Raw genomic sequence first — 18,331 nt, forward strand, 5'->3', positions numbered from 1 at the left:
GCAGCACATCCTGCCCCTTCAAAACAAAAGGAAGGAAGGAAGAGAAAGATATTCATCAGCTCCTAACAGTTCAACCCCTCTATGGGTTGAGCTATTTGTATGAATTGATTACCTGCCTCTTTCCTTTGAAGCACAGCTCAAGTCCCAGCTTGGCTGCTCCCTCATGGAACATCCCCTCCCAAGTGTATCCTCAGCTTGTTCTGGACAAGATGTCACCAAATGTCCTCTCCAGCTGGAGTGCATACCCTGAGTTCACAGCTCAACAGGTACACCAGGTAGTTGTGGCAGTAATCAGAGGAAGAAGGAGAGACCCACAGGTGGTGGTGATGCCCTGAAGATTGTGTGCTAATCACAATTAATTAATTGGCAGACAGGAGAAGTCCCATTTTCCTCTCTTTAACCATCCATAAGTGATACTAGGAGTCACCTAATAAAGCAACTGAAAGGGCTGAAAAGTCCTGGTTCTGCAACTTACTGGACTCCAAGGAAAAGCAACTCAGCAAGAGACTTTACATTTTCACCATTTTCTTTATACTTTCCATTTTTGTCCCACCCATAAAAAAAGAATGGAAATACAATGGCAACTGTTGAACATCACGATCCTTTTGTAGAAAACACTACACTGGGCCTGCAGTGACACAAAACCAAAGAATCAGATTATAGAATTTTTCATAAAGTTGGGAGAGCTGGTCTTCAAGGACACATACCAAGTCACTTAGCAGCTATCCTGCCATAATAGCTTTCAGCTTTCCAATGGAATTTTTCCTGGGTTTCCTCCAAAATACTAACAAGAGTAAAGCTTCCTGGAACAAGCTCACTCTGTAGAATTTCCCCCCCTCACCACTGGCCAGCAGATGCGTGTCTGCAGGGCTAAATGCACTGGAGGATTTATTCCTTAGCTTAGGTGGTCTGGCCAGCAGCTCCTCCTGGGGCTTCCCTTCCTGGGCCTGTGTGCAATTTCTTAAGGGAGCAGTGGTGCTCCCAGGCATGTCTGACCATACCATTTATCATCAGTGCATCCTGGCCACCCCTCCATGTCCCACAGCTCACAGTCCCTGTAAGGCTGGAGAAGTGCAATGAGCGGTACGAGAGGTAACAGCTACCAAAGTCGGTGGGAACTGGGCACCTCGTTCCTCTAAGTCTGGGCAGAAATTGCAACCCAGGCACTCCCATCCTAACCCAGCCAATTCCATAGGTAACTGTTCAACTCCTCACAGCGATCTGAGGGTTAGAAATCAACCATCTACACACAGAATTTGTGTCTGTTGTCTAGAAGACAAGCAGTACATCAAGGGGTCAGATCCCAAAAGCAAATACCTTTGCTTTTCGTGTGTCAGTCTTGGTAACTCCTCAAACAGTTATTGTATCACTAATATCTGCACGAAGCTTATTCTGAGTGGTTTGCTGGAAAATTACGACTTGACAGCAATTAGCATAAAATGAGTAGGAGCTGAAGGCAGAACAGCCCATCATAAAGGACTTTTTAGACAGAGCTCTGACGCTGGTACTTGAAAGCGTATTTTAAGAATGATTCCTAAACAGCTACAGGTCAAGCACATATTTTATATAATGGATTCAGGGACTGACAGTCTGATTCATAACTTGAGTCCAAAGAGTTCCTTGCTTTTGAAAAGACAGCCTTTCTCCTTGTCTTATAATTTCCATTTGGAAAAACAAATCCCCCTGCAATGCACACCTGGCTTTTCATTTGGGTTCTCCAGAAGGTCCTAGAGAGAGACCATCAAAGGCAGCTGTGTGTCTAAATACTTCAGGCTCTTCCTGTGTACCTCCTTTAGAAGCCAACTGAAATAAGAGGAATAATTTTACTTTACACTAGGGGGTCTGCATAAGCGTTTAGAAAAGGTGGTATTTCTTGAAGGTGTGCACGTGGATGTAGTCCTACAGTCGCATTCTTCCTGTTCTGATTTGGCTGGTGGGTTTGTTTGTTGTCTGTCACATTGGACAAATAAAGGGAAGATGTCAGAGCACCCTGGGAGTCCCCCTTTGGGCCATTCAGGGGATTCTCCTCCATGGCTCACAGTGAAGCTGGGAACCCATCCTCTCCCACAGTAGGGCTTTACAGGCACTTTGAGGCAGGGAAGGAGGCGGCTCAGCAGCACAAGAGCTTGCTCTCTTCCACGTGAAAACATTAGATAATTAATCTTGCTACCATTATATGGGTAAGGATAGGAAAACAGACACAATAGCCCAGAGAGAGCCAAGAGACCACAGGTGTCCTTCACCCCATGTGCCATTGCTGAAATCTACTGGCTAATGCTGCTCCTGTTCCACTTCAGCCTCAAAATTCTGCCAAATCTCTGGTGCCAGAAATTGCTGCCTACTTCTTCTGGGATTATGATGCATTCCTTCCTTAGACTTAGAAACCCATTTCCTTCTCAGTGGCAGAGGATTAAATTTCTTTCAGAATCAGTGGAAACAGCCTGTGCTCTTACATATAGAGTATTAGTATTAGAGCAAATTCATCTCTGATCTCATTCATCATTTGCTTCAGTCCTCTCAGCAGACAATGTATCAGTCTTTTAACAGTCAGCACAGACTTCTTACTGTCTCAGAGAAAAAGCTTTGGCATCTGGTTCAGCCACTGAACTCCAGCATGACCTGTGTCCTGAATGGACGACAGCACAGGTCCTGCAAAATCACTCATTTTCAAATGGCTGCCTATTAGGAACCTTCATCAGAAACCTGAGGCTTCTTCAGCCTGCTTACATGAGGGTTCCATGTGTTCCCCTGAATGACTTTCCTTCCCACATTTCTCATTGCCTGCGAAGTGGTGCAGAAGTGGATTAAGTAAGCTATCATCTCGGTTAGTGATAATGAGAAAATTGAAACAAGCTGCTCCATAAATGTGATCATTATCTAGTAAATTAAATGAGATATTCAAAGTGTCCACCCAGCAGTGGCCAAGGAACTTCTCTTACTCTGCATTTCTTTTATCTGGGAGAAAGAGGAAATGATCACAACCTCCCGCAAACCAGAGACTCCAATGGACACACTGTCACTAAAATCATCTGGCTTTTCCACCCTTGCTGCAATGGACACAGCACAGCAACTGTTGGCTCTTCAAAGCCTGAGACATTCAGCTCTGGATGTTGCTGGTGCTAATGGCCAGTTAACAGGGACCAGACTTTTGAGGTTTGTCCTCTGGAGAGTGGGGCTGGGGGACACCACGTGTCACCAGGGTGGGAATTGCTGCCATGCACATGTTGCCCAGCAGTCCACTGCAGATAGCCAGGGACTGCAGGGATAGCTGGGGATTTGGAATCTACTGAAGATGTTGGGGAAAAGAAACCCAGCACATTCAAACCGCAAATTAGAACAACAATTTTTTGACAGGTGGATTAAGGAAAGGAGGGTCAGTACCAGGTTGTTACTAGGATGTCGCTGAAGATGGGGGGGCAGGAGGCAGAAATCAACCTATCTGCCACCATCTGCCTTCTACCTAAATGCCTGAAACTCTGAGTTTCAGGATATAAATGTTCAATGTCCTTAAAAAAAAAAAAAAGGGCAGAAATTGGAAGTTTGCATTTGCTCTCTTGTTTTCCCATGCAAAACCCTGACAAAAAGTGAAATAGTTTTCTATTTTCATCGCGTTTTTCTCCATTGTTCTGTTGATCCCATCCATGCCAGGCCAACCTGCTCTCTACACCCCAGTTACAGGCACACCCCAGCGTGGGGTTGCTCAAACATTAGAGTTGCAGAGCAGAGGAGGGATCTCCCAACAGGAGCCATGAACCACACCATAGAATCATACAGGTTGGAAAAGACCTCCAAGATCTTCAAGTCCAACCCTTGACCAAACATCATCATACCCACTAAACCATGGTGTGAACTGCCACGTGTACTCTGCTTTTGAACACCTCCAGGGATGGTGACTCCACCACCTCCCTGGGCACCCTGTTCCAATGCTTCACCACCCTTTCAGTGAAAAAAATCTTTCTGATATTCAGCCTCAACCTCCCCTAGCACAACTTGAGGCATTTCCCCTTTTCTTATGAATACAGAAGATACACCCAGAGATGCTCCAGCCTGAAGACACTTGTCAGTGCTCCCACTGAAGTGTAGCAGCTCTGGGTGTTTTGTAGCTTACACAAGAGTCTCAAAAAACCACAAGTGACCAAACTACAAAATGTAGAACAGGCCCACAGGATCCCCAAGAAGCCAAAACTGCCTGCAGGGAAGCAGGTGCTGCTGGAGAAGGCAGTGCTGGGTACATTCCCTGAGAGTGCTTTGCCCCAGCAAATCCCCTGCTCTCCCTTTCGGACAGATTATCCTGGGGATGGAGTAAAGACGCAGGCAAGGAGCACAATGCTAATCCTGAGTCTGAATCCATCTGAACCGAAGGGAAACCTCTGTGGCAGTGTTGGAAGGCAGGAGCTGCAAGCTCCAACTGGCCATGGGAGGGCAAACTGCTCCAAGCATTGCTGCACAGTTCAACAGCAGCACTGTTAACTTTGCCTGCAGTCAGCCTCCCTTCTTGAAAGACAATCCAGGCCTGCCTTCCAAGGAGTTTTAATTGTTTGGAAATTTTGGAAGGGCTCTTTTTTTCGAACAGACAGAAGCATTGGAAAAGGCAGTGAGCGAAGCAGGATGCTCTGGGAATGCCCTGCAGCTCCTGGGCCAGCACAGGAATTCCTCTTTTCCCCAATGGCAGAAAAATTACAGCAGGCCTTCAGCATAACCCAGTCAAAGCAGGCTGCTAGGAAACTGTCAGAGACAGTTAAAAATAGGGATTGTGCTGATCCAGTGTTAACTCTTAACAGGGAAGGCAGCAATTCCTCGCTGGGTGGATAACACCACCACTGCTTTTATTTAGCAGTCTCTCCCCTATGCTGCCTTTAAATGTCCCAGCTCCTCTTGTATTTTCCTTTATAGCCTGTTTTCCTCCTAACACAGCAGAAATAAACCCAGAAGAGCCATTTCAGTGGCTGGCCTGTTTTCAGCACCCTATCTGGCTGGCCTGCAGTCCTGATGGCAACAAGTACCAATTAACAAGGAGCTGGTACTGCAGCCCATCACCACGGAGAGGGGCAGTGTCAGCACACGACCTGAAGATTGCTCTGTCTCTCTGATTTTGCCCACCAGCATCCTCATCTGTCTGCACACACATCTCCACTTCTTATTTCACAGCCTTTCAGCATGAAAAATCAGCAAATCCTTGCAAATGTATTTGCCTCCTTTTATTTATTGCTGAATTTTAAGATGAAGATCAATTGAGTTTCATGTGCATGGGCCAATTCCCGAAGGCTTTATTTCCTTTTAGCACTGGCCCACAATATACAGCAATATTCTAGCTGGAAAGTGGTGAGGATCACTAACATCAAGGAAAGCCAAACTTAAAAGCAGAATGCCAGGACAGCCAACGAGTCACTCAGTACCCATCTGCAGACAGTGCCTCTGACAAGCAATTCTTATGGCTGTATAATGCAAGGATGGAGAAAAGCCTCTCTCATCCTGAAAAATGAGAAATGTCCCCAGTACACATCCTTCTGCTAAGGAGAAGACAGGTCATGATCAATAAGCAGTGAAATATTTGAAGTTTAGTTAAAAAACTGGGAAGCAGGTGGACTTGTATCTGGTCTCTCAAGCCAGCTGTCACTGCCACCTGAAAACCCTTGGAGAAAACAATAGGAGTTGTTTTCATTTTTCTGCTCCTTGAAGTATCATGGGCAAAGCTCATTCAAACACCATTGCTCAAATGGATCATCATGGAAATATTGAGACTTGAAGTGAAAAAGCACAGACCGCAGCCAGGTTTTGACAAGAAGGTTTCCAAGAACAGAGATAAACAAAGCCAACCTGTGACAGCCTGACCTGCTCTCACACCCAGAACAAAACCCGAGTCACAAAAACTTTGAAAACTGCCAAAAATAAGATCCATATTTACCAACCCTTCTGCTTGGTTGGTAAAAATCCATCCCGTCCAGACACTAGGAAAGACCAAATAGTCTGGGCTGCAATTTCTCTCAGTGACCATGTGGATGAGGAGGTGCAAACCTGGGACCGTTTCTTGCAGACCTGGCAACCTTCCCAGTGCCATAAGCAGTTTTGCTCGACTAAGCACCCCTGAGGGTCCAGCAAGGCTCCAGTAAGCACCAGCTCTGCTTTGTGAGTGGAGCCCTTGCCAGAGCTGGGAAGAGAGGCACTCGTGCAGAGAGGCAGCCCGGTGAGAAGGGAAGCTCGTTGGCATTTGGTGCAGGAGGGCAAAGAGAAATCGAGCACCAGCCACATGGCAGCTGCCCTGTGCTTGAGCTGCACAGCTCAAATCCATCCTTAAATCCTGACAGCGAGGAGCTCAGGGCCCTGCTAATCCCACACTCTCACATCTGCACAGCTCCATTACGCAGCAGGAGGCAGCTGCTGGGACTGCTGTGCCTTCAGGACTGACACCTCCCCGTGGGGGGTTCGGTCCTTGCTGTGCCCGAGGGCTAAAGCCACCCAGCAGCAACACTTCTTGTGAGATGGAGCCTCAGAGGCCACGTAAAGCATCATCCCCAGCCCAGGTGATGAGGGATGAGCTTTCTGGGACTGAGGTCCCAGCCTGCACACCAAACCACCAAATCACTGACTGGCTGTGAGCACGGCAGAGTGTGGGCATTGCACACAACCTGGGCATTGCACACAGCCTGGGCATTGCACACAACCTGGGCATTGCACACAAACAGATCCCTTGCAAACGGTGGTTTCCAGGCTCAGCCCTGGCTGCTGCCAGAGCTGGCCAGGTAAGAAGGAGCATCATCCTCACAGTCACCAAGACAGCCAGGTTTCAGCAGCAAGCCCTGGTAGAGCTGTTACCCTTCACAAGTAATGGTTCACCACAGTTCCTGCAACACGACAGACCAAGCCAGGCAGGATCTTTCCATTCTACTGCTGCTCTAGCTGGAACAGGCAGTTGGGTTGACAGCACCTGATCCTAGACCACAGTTGAAGAGGATACTTCCAGATCACTGCACAAGTAATAATGGTATTAATGGAATTACAGGAAATCCTTGCTTTTCTAACTCCAATTCCAGGCTGAAAAGCAGTGTTACTAGCAGGAACACATAAGCTCAGCCGCTTTGATGAAAGAACAACTGTCTAATCTCTGCCTGGACTCTGTCCTGGGTTTTAATGCCTGATTAACTACCCCCTGCCAGGATTATTTTGCATCTTTGCATATTTTGGAGCTCTTAGTTTTCATTTATTGCTACAGACAAGGAACTGTTTAAACCAACTCTCATTTGCACTGGCAATTTAAAGCACTGTGTCTGAGTTTATGGCCGAGTGGTAGCTGGAGAAAATTCAAGGGGCTTTCAGGGCAATCTGCCATTTCTCAGGGATCAAGCCCAGGACAGCACACTCTCAGCTCGAGGGAGGGTGTCTCTGTACGTCTTAGCCCTCTGGGAGACACCTAAATGTCACCTCCAGGAAATCAGCAAATTACCACCAGTTTCAGAAGAAGCAGTTGGAAGACTGACTTCCTATCCTGAGAATGGTCAGGCCTTTCGTAAGAAATAATAAAATAGGTTTAAGGTTTTAAGTTTTTCATTTTACAGCACAACTCAAGAGTGCTGTGGAAAACACAAAACTTCCCATGACAATTGTTTATGCATCAAATTCTAATTTAAGAAAAAAACCCAAAACTGGAAAAACTTCCTGACCAGCTGTAACTACCTGCCTCTTAAAGCATTTACTCTGAGCAGCTGGATCTCACTATTTACAGGCACTTGTCCAACCTCTACCTCACCCCTAAGATCTATCATCTTCTTCTACCCTTATGAGCCCTCACATTTCATTTGACAGCTCTCAGGACTACCCGAGATCTCTGTTTTCCTAAACACCAGCTCAGTCTGGTGAAGCATAAACTGCACCAAGGTTTGCTACTCTCCTGCTGGCCATGGCCCTGATTGTACTGATGCTGATCCAAAGCTGCTGTTCTTCAAGAGCAGCCCATGCTGTGCTTCTCCATCAACATAACCACAATCCATAACCCTGGGGAAGAGCAGCAGCTACTCTGGGCCGAGTAAGGATCTTAGTTGGAGGACAGGGAAAAAATCCACAGCCCCTTTGGCATCTGACAGCCAGATTGTACAAGATCTGGAGTCAAGAGGGTTTGCTGTGAGCAGTACCTAAAGCCTTAGATGGCCATTGCTTCCACAGCCTTGTCCAGTTCCCCTGTCTTCTACAAATTGTCAAGTACCACCCTTAAGGATATAATTTTTGTTGCAGCCAAGGCACTTCAGCACAGAACAACAGGATGTGCAGACAGGCAGGGTAGGATGGGACAGGAGGAAGGAGAATGGGGTTCAGTCACTGCCTCAATATCAAAGAAGCAAAGAGAATATTTTCACAACTGTGCCCTTGAAAGAGTAAAAAAATGTTTCCCTGTTAAATCAGGTAATTGGGTCACACCACCGAGCTGGTGAAATGCAAGGTCCTGAGAGATAACCATGCTTTGGGGTGGCGGGGTGGAAACCTTCATGCAACAGCTCAATGAGTAACATCACTATGAAACAAAGAGCATATCAGGTGATTCATGTACAGCTCTGCAGGTCCCCACCACGCTGTAGCCACCAGAAAAGGCTCACTCATGTGTTAAGGCAATTCTGCCCACAGGCTGTCCCAAGCCTTCGGCAATTTTTCTTTCCTTCCTTTACTTTTGCACGCGTCTAATTATTGAGGATGTTCATAGAGAAGAGGGATTTCTGGTCTCTGGAAGCCCATCTGCTGCCACTGTTTATTTCTTGCAGTTGCCACAGTCATGTTGTAATGAATTCCAGTGTCACAACCGCACTGATGGCTCTTCCCATGGGGAACAACACAGAGAAACCACCGTGGTTGAGAAAGCAGGCCTGCAGTACCCAAAGGACCTCAAAGACATGAGAAAGAGCAGAAGGTGGCCCCATGCTTCATGAGGCTCCCACCAGTGAAGAAAAATCTGGGAAATGTGATTTGCTACAGCAACACATTCCAACAGGCTGAAAATCTGGGGATCCACTCTGCAAAGCACTGCTGGACAGTGCACACTTCCAGTCCACTGGAGCCAGCTTCCCCCTGGGGTCACTGGTTAGGCCAAGAAGTTGTGCTGGCTTAGTGCTGACCTAACCAGTCCTGGCTGGCCAGATAAGGCCACAGAAGCTGGCTGAAGGGGTAAATCTGGCAATGGGCTTTCAAAAGCTCAAGAGCTTTGAGGTGGATCTTGCCCTTGGTGCAAGCGCAGCACCAGAACCCCAGTGAGTACCTCCTTCTCCTTAGCAATGAACTCCTGGAATAAAGAACTACTGTAAAGAGGTTAAAACTACCTCAAAAAAAAAAAAAAAGAGATTAAAACAAATTCTCCTCCCACTCTTGCCTGGAAGACAAGTCCTTCCTTTTAGGCTTGGTTTCACTGAGGCTTCTACACTGCTGCAAACTCAATACTGCCAATACTGCCTTCTCCAGGTGCCTCTTTCTTTCCATCAGCACAGTGACTTGGGTCTGCACCCATGTTCTGCTCCTCTGAGGAGCCTCCAGCTGGTTTCTCAGGCAGTCAGGTCCCTCTTCAGGCTGATCCTGCCTCCCTTCCCCATTAGGCTCACAGCTCCATAGCCAACTCCAATGTTTCTCCTGGAGAGCAGGCTCCAGGGCTCTCTGGGAGGGAAGTCCTTTCTCCCTTTCAGAGCCAGACCTAGAGCACAGGTCTGTCCTGGCAGAGCACATCCTCCCAGGACAGAATCACAACTGGACACAAAACACACTATACGTACCATCAGATAGTTGGAGAAGCCAAATTTCCCAGAGGTATTAATTGGAGCACTGGTGCACATGCTGTGGAGTAGTTTGTGGGGCAGACTCAAGAGACCAGAGAAAGCAATATTGCCCAGGTCTGTGCACAAAACCTTCAAATGAACCAGCTCACATCTGTCTTCCACCTGTTCTGCATTCCCCTTTCCTGCCTGCTGCATGCCTTGAATGTGTGTAGATTTTGCAAGGTTACCAGCAAGTAAAACAGAACTTTACTCCCCAGCTCAACACTTGGCTACACCAGCTCCAAGGAGGAGCTGAGGTTTGTCCTCAGCTCAAATCTATCTGCCTACTCTGTCCCACCTGCACCTTGCCACAGGAAGACCTTTGTGGCAGATGACCTCTCCCTTTTCTCCCTTTTCAGGTGCCCCCAGAGGTATTGTAGCCAGCCCAGAAGTACAGGCAGACTGGGAGCATTCAAAACCCCATGGAAAAAACAGAGGCTATACCATCTTTCCCTGAGGATCTACGCAGGAGAGATAACACTTTAAATTTCAGTTTTGCCTTCTATAAGCATGGTGAATGAATAGGATTTACTGAAAAAGACCAAGGAAGAGATACAGTTAAGGTGTCCTTACAGCACACATGTACTGCTCAACAAGGGCTGTCTTTGGAAGGGCCCACATGATGGAAGAAGCACAGTAGGCTGTCCTAAGTGAAGTGCAGCTTTGGGGATGATTTGCTGTCCAAAATACCAGTTGAAGACATGATGCTACACAGGAGAAAGAACATGATCAGGGCTCCTCGTGATCCCGACTGGCAGGATGAGCATGTGCAGCGTGGGAGAGCGAACAGACAGTGGGAGAGTGAAATGGAGAAAACAAAGCAAATGTATGAGAGGCAGATGAGTATCATCCGTTTAACCACCAAAACACCGTCAGCTCTGATGGGCTTTGGGTCATTTAAGAGGTGGCAAAACAAAACAACAAATGAGTTTGCTTTCTTTCTCTGCTCTCTTTCTAGGCAGAACTGGTAAATTCAACCCAGCTCCTGTTGGAATACAACAGTGCGGGTGCCTGGCTTCCTTCTCACTTGCAAGCTTCCTTAGTTCAGGATTATACAGTTCATTTCTCCAGTTTTCCAGAACAAAGACAGCACTGTTTTGTTACTGTACAGCTACTTAGTCACTGCTGAACCAAGCCAGAAAACCTGGTATGTCAGAAAAAGCATGAATAAAGGATTTGATTAGGGCAAAGGGAAGAGAGAAAGGGGAATAGGTATGAGATTTGTGTTTTTGCTGCACTCAGTTATTAGAAGCAGTGGGGACACTGGTATTGCATTTGAAAAGGGCACAATGTGATCAAATAATCAAAAATTAATAATCAAATTCTTGGCTGATACATAAATTCAGGGACTTTGGTGGTAGCAGGGAGTATCGTACTTGCTTAATGCAGCTCCTAAGCTGGACTGTTTCCTAATTTTTTTACCTAATTTCTAATAAAATACCATTCACAAAGCTAATACCCACCACAAAAAAACGGTCCTGTTCAGCCGCTTAGGACTCACTGCCTGTGGATCTCAGCAGGGCTCCGAGGCAGAAAACACAGGATTTTTGGCCTTTTATTTCTGCAGCTGCATCGCTACTCACTTCAAGTAGAGAGCTTTCCAAATCGGAGCTGACCCATTTCTGCCTGTGGCATTGAGGGCACCTCTTCCACTAATCTCGTGTGTCAGCGTGGTGCGGTTGGTAATACTTGTCTCTGGGACAGCAGGTTAGGGATTTACTGAGTCCCACACATCATGTCCTTTAATTCAGTGTCAACCAAGGATAAGCCAAGGACCTAGGGCAAAGCGTGATCCATTACAATTTCATGCTGGGTGGGTGCTGTATTGTTAGAAACACAGCTCCAGCTTCCAGATGAGAAGCCAAGCCTGCACTGCCAGCCGGCTATATGTGCTCCAGATTTGGGGAGAACAGTATATTCACATTTCCTCCCTTCTGTCGCCCAACTTAATGTGGCTGAAACTAATGGGGATGCAAAAAAAAATTAATAAAGTATGTACGTGGCTGTAAAATCAGGAACAACACAGTTGCAAAAGAGAAAGCAGACAGAAAGAAAAGCATTTCTCTCAATAATGCCAAAAGGTTCTTGTCACAGGGCCGTGGAGGGCTGGGCATGCAGAGGAGAGTGGTGATGGGCAGTGACATTTACACTGTGGAGATGGCCCCTCCCATCCCCTGCCCCCAGCGCTGCCTCCCTCCCTGCTCAGGGGACACCTCTGCCATGGACATCTTTCCAGTTGGCTCCCGCTGGAAATGGCAGCGCTCTGGCTGACCTTTCACAGGGCAGCGACTGCTGAGCACACGTGTGGCACTGCCCACCCCGCCCCACACGGCCCCCTCCGAAACCACTCCCCGAGCTGTGCATCACACGGACGCTTTTGGGGAGGGGCAGCCCTTTGCTGCAGCTTTGGACCTGATCCCTTCACATCCTGCAGAATTCTGGGTGCAGAAAGGAAAGGGGGAGCAGATCTGCCAGCATTCTAAAGAACTCCAGAGCCATTTCTACAACAGCAACATCCTCCAGCTTCTGTGAAAGCAGCCTGGAAGGGTATCTGGTGTTAATAAACCCACATCTTTTCACAGTAAAACACAGCCAGCCTCCGGGGCTCACATTAAGACTATAAAGCTTGTTTGTATACTGGAAGTCCACAAAGAATTATCCCATCTGACTTCCCGTACATCCCAGCCCATTCATTTTCACTCAGTTACCCTGTATTAAGCTTAATTACCCCAACATTAAGATTAATGACTTGTGTTGATTACAGCCTATCTCAAAAGAGGGACTATTAGAGCATTTGGGACAAATTATTAGAGCCTCTGCTCTGGGTGATTTGTCCCCAGAGCTCACTGTCCCCACTGCCAAAAAGACAAGCCCTGCTGAACTTTCTTTGCTTCTTTTTACCAACCAGGGATACTCACCTTGATTTAGCTCCTGAGATTAAGGAGCCCTTCCTGTATCTGGTATTTTCTCTCTGTGAAATACTCGGGCACAGAAGTCAAATCTCTTCTCACTTCTCTCTGCCTCGCTAAGCAGGTCTCTCACCCTCAGTGTGTATTTTCTCTAGATCTTCATCTCTGTTTGTGGCTTCCCCAGGCTTTCAGACAACCTGTTAAAAACCTAGGAGCAGCACTGTGTCTGTGGCTCACCAAGACCTTGGGATGCTGCAGGCACCAGCATCAGCATGGGGAACTTGCTGCTCTGGACACTTTAACCAGCAGCAGCAACTTTGCCAAATGAATCCACCTCCCACTAAGGTGGGTTAAAATAAAATTGAGGCTGATAAAAAGGAAAAAATAAACCCCAAACCAGTTAGATTTTCCTTTGTTCCTGTTACTTAGGGACTTGGGAAGCCCTTCCATAGAGCAACTTAAACATTTCACATTAGCTGTAGCCACTCTGGGCTGGCATTAGCCAGGAAATGTCTTAACATAGCTCAGAAACTGCCTCCAACATCACTCCTGAACCAGATTTTCTACTTTGCAGCCTGGCAGACAAGTGCAGATACTGAATTCCTGTGTTTTTTAGGGAAATTGTTTTATCTTCTGATACATTACTAACCATCACGCTGACAGTTTTACATAACTTTTAACCCCCCTCCCCCCCTTTTTTTTTTCTGGTGGTGATTAATGGGTACAATTTGGTGTTGATCTCCTCTTGTGGCAGCCAGGCAGCCCTGGGAAGGACTGTGGACTGTCACATTGTCACATACTAGGCTGCTGCAGTGGAAATCACTCCCTCCCCTCCTTGCTTCTGGAAAGAGAAGATGATCTAGGTTTCCATGGGGTTTTTTTGGCCTTCAGTCCAAGAACAACTAAATCTTTGCTAAGTGAAAAAGGCTTCACCTAGGAGATGTGATCTTACTCGCTAGAGACTGCCAGCACAGACCATTTGTCCTGGTGAGCTGAGTGGGGCTAATCGAGCACAGGTCAGAAAGAAAGAGGCATTTTGAGCATTGCGTTATCCCTTCTCTCCCCTGCTGCCTTGTGCCAAGACTAAAGAGTCAGTTTAGATGGGATGAAGAGCAATAAGCATCACTGGTCCCTTTTTTCTGCCACGATCCTTCCTTTTCCCTGAGCTCTGCCCTGGTACCTGCAGCCACACCTGTCACAGCACAGTTGAACCAATTCCCTACAGATCAGGTGAGTATATTTAGGAAATACAAAGTAATTTGCTTCATTCCCCATCAGCACTGACTATATGAGGGCAAAAGCAGCTCTGGGTTTGGGGCATTAGTGTGTACTCCCAAGCAGACACCATGTGTCTTCCCACCTGTACCAAATTCCTAAGGATTCTTTGCTCAGATTTCAGCCCTTTTTTGTTAATATTGCTGTTCCCAGGACTTTATTCCCTTCCCTGAAAGACTGAGGCAAGGCAACTTTCTTCTTTTTACTCTAGTTTTTTGTTGCTGCCACCTGCTTCCCTTTCAGACCAAGCTGAGCACAAGTCACCCAAGGCCACTGCAATGGCAAAAGAAACACATTTCAATCTGGTGAGCTCACAAACACCTTGAAAGCATCTAGAAAGGAAGATGGAGTGTCTTCCTCCAGGCTTTCTTATAGTTGTGGTGCTTCAGCCTGCCCAGCAAAGCCTCCTCAAGGTCACCCCAGCCATGAGCTAACTGCAACCAGGTTTAATAGAGTCCCTAATAAAGGACTGTGAGAGCAAACTAACCTCAAACCTCATTAAAGTCCTTGTTTAACCATTAAGTTTGTTTAACTCTACCTGAAGGACAAGATTACCTGGACCAGACAATCTCCTTCTCTTATCACTCAATACTATTGAGTTTTAATGTCAAAATAATATGACAAAGATACTGTGCTCCCTTAAAGACACAGTTCTCAGCATATAAGCAGGCCAGTGCTTACTGGTGGGTATCACCACTGCTCTTCTGGGCTATTTATACCAAAGGTTGCTGGAAAAAAATTGAATGTGAGGAAGCAACCTCCCTGATCCCATTTCTATCCACCCAAAATAGTGCTATGCATATAAAATTCAGGGAGAAAAAGCAGCATCTCTGGATGCTTGTTCAAATGCAGGCTGCACAGAACTGTGGCCCAAAAGGTTCATGACCTGGGAGCAGAGTGGCTACAATCTCATTCCTGCTCTCCTGCATGTCCTGACTCTCATTTTCACTCTGTCTGGCATGAGCACCTGTAAGGCTCCACAAATTAACATCTGTGAAATGTTTTGAGATCTCGAGATAGGAGTGGCTATAAAATCCCCCAGAACTATTGATGTCTTGTATTATTTATTAATGCTGCTGTTGTCCAGCACTTAGTCCAGAGCTCTTGGAATATTTTGAACAGCAATGAAAACCACTGTGCCTGGGCACGGGCTCGAGTTCTGCAGCAAGGTGACCCCCGTGGGCTGAAGAAGGCCATTTTCACAAGCAGTTTTGAGCAGGACAAATCCAGCAGGGAAAAACAAAGCAGAGGGCAAACACCTGAGATGCCAAGTCAGGCGCTGGCTGCCCAGGTCTCCTGGAGAAACATGGAGGCTCTTGGATATGGCTGATGGACAGGGCAGGGTGTCACTCACAGGTGGGGGGCATTGCTCCATAACTGTGTCACAAAATACAGCATTAAGAGTGCAAATCTTGCCCGTGCAGCCCTGCATCCAGCCTCGGCTCAGCAGGGAGAGGTTTGTCCCAGCTGGGAGAGGTCGGTGGGTCAGGAGGGCAGAGCAGCACCCACGACCCCTCTGGCCACAGGCTGGACCTTCCCCAACGGGGGACCCTGCAGCCAACCAGGCCTGGTTTTCTCTGCATTGTGCCTGTAATCGAAGCACAAAAGCCGTTCGTTTAAGTGGGTTTAAATGGTTAAAGGCACTTGTTCCTCTGAAAAGAGAATGAAATTGCTATTGACACCTCTATAAAAGGGTGGCTTTTCAGGCACACCAGGAAAGCAGCGGACTAGGAGTCTTTGTCACTTTGTTGCCTGCAATTAGATCTGCAGCCTCCTCCTTTGCTCTTGTAATAGGAATAGTACCGGTATCTTCAAAGGATGGGAAACTTAATGGCCTCATTGGCGGTTTGATGAATAATTCATGCTCCTGCATTAATCGAGAAGTTAACTAAGGCCTGGAGAGAGACAGTCTTTAATGCAGAAAAGCATCTTTGGGCAGTCACACTGGATGCTGGGTCAGGGAGACACACGATGATTACACACACACTGCATCACTCAGAGAGAACAGATGAACAGACACTCAGACTCTCCCTTTGCTCAGTGCCACACACTGGGAGACTTTTTAAATTAAAGACCAGCAGGTATGTCAGACTTCCTTCACTCACCCACCTGTACGGCTCAGGATGGGAACCCCGGTGTGTGTGACCCCCCTGGGGCATCCTGGCACATCTCAGAGCAGAGGCTGAGCCTCTGCAGAGGCTGGCTCCACTGCAGGAGGTCTCACTGAGCAGCACCAGGTCGTCCTTTGCCTCAGAGAGTCTCAGCTCACTCTTTGGCACGACCAGCAAGGCCATCATGCCCCACGGGGAGCCACATCAGTGCCATATCCAGGGCGGGCAGCCACCTGCATCCCTGCTGCATGAAAGGGGGGTTGGCAATTTTAACCACCACTTCGTGTGTTTTGCTGGGGATCCTCTTTAAAAGCAAAGCCGTTTGCTGGCTGGGTTTTCTGCAGTGCCTCCTACAACAGCCCGTCACTGCTGTGCTGGAATACAAATAAATAACGTTGCACATGACTCACTGGTTGTACTTGTGAAACGTGAGGAAAGAAGGTAACAGCCGAACCTGTTTAAACACATTGGCCTGACTGATATTTTTAAGAAAACAATAGCAACACTGTGCCCATTGGAGCATTCTTAGAGAAATGCTAAACGTGCCATTGAAAATATCATCTGTTCAGATTCTGTTCAGATTTAATCATCCTCCATTCACCCTTTCCAAAAAAATGAAATGAAACCAAAAAAAAAAAAAAAAAAAGAAATCTTTCTGGCTGAAACATTTGGTTCTTGCTCAAGAGTCTGGTCTGAATTTTATAAAGGTTTCCTGGAAGCAGAGATCAAGAGGCTGGTTTGGGGCTCAGAAAAAGCCCTCTGGCAGGATGAAGAAGAGAAAACTGCCAGAGACTGAGACTGATACTTTGTCATTCACTTATTGGGAACACTGCACAGGACTGTTCTTGCTAATTAAAACCAGTGGTGACCAAAGCTCATTTGCAGAGATTGGGCTTTGGCCAAACATTTGTGTGTGGATGAGGAAATGAGATCATAAAAGTCACGACCGGCCTCCAAGCTCGGGGTGTGTAATTGCCTCTCACACCTTGCTTTCCAGCCCCTCCAAATACCACCTTTTCCAATAAAAGTGGGAGTGGGGCTACTTGTCTCTATTTTGAGCTGTTAGGCCACAGAAAGGGACCAAGAAAACCCCTGCAGCCCTTCTCTGCTGACCCCAGATCCAAAAGGGATGGCTGAAACGCTTCATGTGTGACATCCATCTCAGAGATGGGCTCCCCATGACCACCTCCACTGCCACAGGTGAACAACAGGCAGAGGCACCAACTATGTTTTCCCCAAGAACTGAACTTGTCACACTCCTTTATCGATGAGGTAGGTAGGACTGGTGGGCTGATGTGAGCAACGCCACAGAACTGCTGCCTACTTAAATATATATATACACAGGAGAAAAAAATACACACTGCCTTCAGCAGATACCGTGATTTAAGTCACAATACGCCTACTGGCACGTCCACCTCCGCAAATGTACCGTCACAAGTGTCCCATCACAACGATACCACCGGGTTAGAGCAGTGAAATCGTGTAGCATCTCTCCTACCCCACAGTAAGCAATGCATCCACAGGCTGGGGCTGCCCCAAATACCAAGGGTTCTTTACACCAGTGTAGTTTTGCTGGGAAGTTCCTGAGCCATGACCTAAGATGCCATGACTTTTCCTCCAGGACTAGCACAGTGTCTGTCTGGCACCCTTGGCCGTACCCAAATCTCTGCTGATAAAAGGTGTCCAACAGAAAGAACAGGAATGTCAAGCCAGTGATTAAGACAACTCATCTCCTCTAATGGTATGTCTTCTCATTTGTTTTCTTCTCAAAGGACAGAATCAAAGCCTGAATTAACTAATTCCCTCCAGTCATACACCAACTAATTGCACTGGCTGTGTATCCCCAGCTCACCCCATCCATCTAAGAGCCACGTACTCCTAATGTGCCTTAAAAGTTGACTTGTACACAGGAGAGGTCCCATCTCATTTCCCAAGGAAAGCAGCAGCCTTTGGAGTAGCAGTATTTACCACAGCTGCCTCACAGCCTGATCTCACGGCTTTTTCCCTCAGAACACACAATGTTAAAGCAGAAAACTGAGCAGCAAACATCCCATCTGGATGCTTGGGATTGCACAAGGTCACATTGTTTTCAAAGATACAACACATCCCCAAAATGGCAACCAGCAACAAGCATCACACAACAGAGCCATGGGAAGATGGGGAAAGTTTTGAAATTCTTAGTTATTTCACATTGTCAAGATGTTTGGTGTGTTACAGGTAACTTTCTGAGGGGACATAGGAGCATAACCCA

The 18,331-nt window shown here is 47.0% G+C and overlaps 1 long non-coding RNA gene across 1 annotated transcript in view; it reads right to left on the reverse strand.

Moving 5' to 3' along the window:
• LOC113945713 overlaps positions 1-11,427 on the reverse strand; it is a 36,157-nt gene extending 24,730 nt beyond the window's left edge. Inside the window, exon 1 of the long non-coding RNA XR_003527178.1 lies at positions 11,249-11,427. This is a non-coding gene — a long non-coding RNA (uncharacterized LOC113945713). The remainder of the gene's footprint in view (positions 1-11,248) is intronic.
• Between the last annotated feature and the right edge of the window lie 6,904 nt (positions 11,428-18,331).

Source organism: Corapipo altera, unplaced genomic scaffold (genome assembly GCF_003945725.1).
Source record: "Corapipo altera isolate COAL_440 unplaced genomic scaffold, ASM394572v1 55, whole genome shotgun sequence".
Taxonomy (NCBI): domain Eukaryota; kingdom Metazoa; phylum Chordata; class Aves; order Passeriformes; family Pipridae; genus Corapipo; species Corapipo altera.